This window comes from Pongo abelii, chromosome 22 (genome assembly GCF_028885655.2).
Source record: "Pongo abelii isolate AG06213 chromosome 22, NHGRI_mPonAbe1-v2.0_pri, whole genome shotgun sequence".
Classification (NCBI taxonomy): domain Eukaryota; kingdom Metazoa; phylum Chordata; class Mammalia; order Primates; family Hominidae; genus Pongo; species Pongo abelii.
In genome coordinates this window covers 22771635-22774994 of record NC_072007.2, presented here as the reverse complement: position 1 = coordinate 22774994, position 3360 = coordinate 22771635, and the positions used below count along the sequence as shown (strand labels likewise).

The 3360-nt window shown below is 47.0% G+C and overlaps 1 pseudogene; it reads right to left on the bottom strand.

The window, feature by feature from the left end:
- Positions 1 to 872: 872 nt before the first annotated feature.
- LOC129052401 (mitochondrial import receptor subunit TOM40 homolog) lies at positions 873 to 2616 on the bottom strand (annotated as a pseudogene).
- Positions 2617 to 3360: the final 744 nt, after the last annotated feature.

The following is a 3360-nucleotide window of genomic DNA, read 5'->3' as shown; positions in this document are numbered from 1 at the left end:
ATAAAAACTGAGGGAACTCAGAGACCAGTGCCGGTGCAGGTCCTTGGTATGCTGAGTGCTGGTCTCCTGGGCCCACTGTTGTTTCTCTATGCTTTGTCTCTGTGTCTTATTTCTTTTCTCAGTCTCTCATCCCACCTGATGAGATATCCCACAGGTGTGGAGGGGCAGACTACCCCTTCAGTGTTCCCTAGTTTCAGTGCTTACAATGCCTGTCATTTATCTGTAGCTCTTATACTTTTTATAAAAAATAATTTTATACCAAAAGCCTTGAAATTTTTTTAGAGTAGTAGCTTTGAATTCTTGTTATTATTTTATTCTACTGTTATCAGTAACCTCCCATGTTAACACTATTGTTTCTGTTTACTTTCAGCTGGTTGGTGGAGAATTTGAACTGGAGATGAACTTTATTATCCAGGATGCTGAGAGTATAACATGCATGACAGAGCTTTTAGAGCATTGTGATATAACATTTCAAGCAGAAATAGGGAGCATGTTTACAGCCATTCTATGAAAAAGTGTTCGGAATGTGCAGACTAGCACAGAAGCTGGGCTAATTGAACAAGTATTGCTGAAAATGAGTGCTGTAGATGACATGATAGCAGGCATGGGGTTGTCTGTCAGGAAAGTATGACTTAAATGTTTGTAAAGTTTCACATACTTCTCTTTATATTCTATAGGTAATGTAGATTTGTTGACACTACTTTGTTTTAAAATAAATGGAAATTTTACTTTCTATATTAATGGAAAACCTGAAGAGTGAAAGAAGAAAAACATAATTACTATAGTAGACAAACATAATTACTAAAGTTGTTTTCTAAATTTTAGAAAATCTCAGTACCACGGAGTGCTATGAAATCTTTTAGAAAAATAAACAGTATCTTTTTAGGTAGTATTTCATCAAGCTTTTACATAATTAAAATGCCACAATAGGTATTACAATTCTGTATAATGAGCATTTTACCAAATTCCCCTAGTTCTGTTCCCCTCAATCTGGCATATATGCAACTATGACAGGAGGTACTAAAAGCCTTAGATAAGCATGGTGTATCTTTTTTTTTCCCACGTATATTTTTTGTTGTTTTTTGTTTTTTTTTTCTGTAAAATGTCCCGGTTCTTACATAACTTATAAACATGATTTATACCGAGGAGATGGGAAAGTGGACGGGGCAGGGTGGACTGATCGGGGATGGGGAAGCTCCTCTCACTGCCCCCTCGGGGCGGCCTCAGGCCCTTTGGAGGATGGGGACGCCAGGACACTCCTCTGTGAGGTTGTCTGGCCGCCTCTGCCCCTGGTGCTCAGAATCTTGCGTGCCTCTCAATTCTGGAATCCCTCCCGGGACCCCAGGCCCACTGGTCAGGCTGCCCCTGGTACTCAGAATCCCGAAGCGCCATTCGGTTCCAGAATCCCCTCCTCAGCTGCTGGGGTGGCAGGGTCCCTCCTTTCCGATGTCCCGCCAACCCCCGAGGGGGGAGGGAAGGGAAGGGGGGCTCAGGTCTCCCCTCTGTGTCAGGGGGAGGTGGAGGTGGAGGTGGAATCGGAAGGGCGTGGAAGGCGGGGCCCAGGAGGGCTCAGCCCATGGTGAGGCCAAAGCCACCCTGGAACTTGTTCTTGCGGTGATTCAGGAAGGCCCCAAGGGCCAGTGTCAGGGACAGGGGCGAGAGCTTCTTCTCCAGCGTGGCACTCACGATCCAGTTGCTATCCACAGAGCCTTTGAAGAGGAGGTTGGCCTTGGGCAGGTCCAGCTAGTACCCGAAGGAGACGCTGGTGTCCTGCATCTTTGTACTAGCCTCAAACTCCACATCCACCTGCAGCTGGTCACTGGCTTTGTGGTAGTATGTTGCGTGCACGCCCGCCTGGCCCAACGTTACAGTTGCCAACCAGTTGTTCAATGTGTATTTACCAGCTAGAGACATGACAGTGCCTTCCTCCCCAGGCCGCCGGTGGTAGACCAGCTCTCCGCCCAGGGCCAGGCAAGGCGTGATGCTCTGGAGGTAGTGGGCTACGAGGATTCCTGAACCCACGAGGACGTCTGGGTTCCCCAGGGTGATGGCTGCTGTGAGTCAGAGCCCCGATACTCCCCGTCCACCTGCCAGTTCACAAACTTCAACTGCTGGGTCTGGATGGCCATCTTGGACCTGAGACCTGGGCCCAGCTGGTGAATGACCTGAGCGTTGAGACTGCCGCTGTTGTCCATGTCACCCACCAGTACAGGGAACGCCTCTGTGGGACTCAGCTGCTTTGTCCCCCCGTACGTGACCCCGAAGTGGTAGTCGGACTCCCCGATTGTGCTGAGGGCTACTGTGTGGTTCATCTGGAAATGGTTACTCAACCCTTTGTTGACTGAGTTTGACACCCTCCATCTGAATGGGAAACAGCTCCTTGCACTTCCGGTGTCACTCCCCGAATGTGCCCGGGTTGGGCAGGCAGCCGCAGGCCCCATCCTCGGCGGCCCCTGAGGCGCTGGCGGTTGCAGCCCCGGGGGTCCGTTCTGAAACTCGACTCCTACTGGTGCCGGCGCCCAGGCCGCCTCCCAGCCGCGGCAGCGGGAAGCCAGGCGGCGAGGGCGGAGGTGGCGGCCCTGTGGGCGGCGAGCTGGCGGCCAACAAGTTCCCCATGGTCGCCGGCGGCGGTGCCTGCTCCCGGCCTGGGCTCCGCTCCCACCCCGTGCGCCACGCGCAACGGAACCCGCTGCCGCCGCAGCGTCCACAGTCGCCAGCATGGTGTATCTTTTGGACATGTCCATTTTGGAGGAAACTTTTGTGTTAAAATAAACTAATATATTATGGGCTAGAACATAAAATTCACCAAGAATTTCAAGATAAAAATACTAATGTTTTGCTTGTTTGGGTTATTTCAAACAATAGCTTTGAAATCTATAATTTTTTCACCACCAACTCTTTACCTCCTTTCATGCTCATTCTCCCGTGTGGCTAGATGCATTTCAGAAAAGTGTTTTGAATATTATTCCAGAGCAAGTATCATTCCAGAAAATAAGTTTAAAGTTTGAAATGTTTATTTTTTGTAAACCATAAATCTTCAGCTTAAGTATCTTCTGACATAAAAGCATTTTCATAATTATAAAAGTGCTGATATTACTCTCCACAGTATTACATCTGATCCTGCAAAGTAGTTCAGATACCCGAGAATACTCTTAAACATTTTGACTTATGCATTTAATTATTTTTAAAATTTATGGAACAAGACATTAAATGAGAAAGAATGGAATGAAAAATGGGTTAAAAGAATGCAAAATTGCAAAAAGAATGCTTTGAATTTAAATATTTCCAAAAATTTGATTTTCTGGGAAAATATATTAAAAATCATATCTAATTACCTTCAGGGTGGCATATATCTTTTTT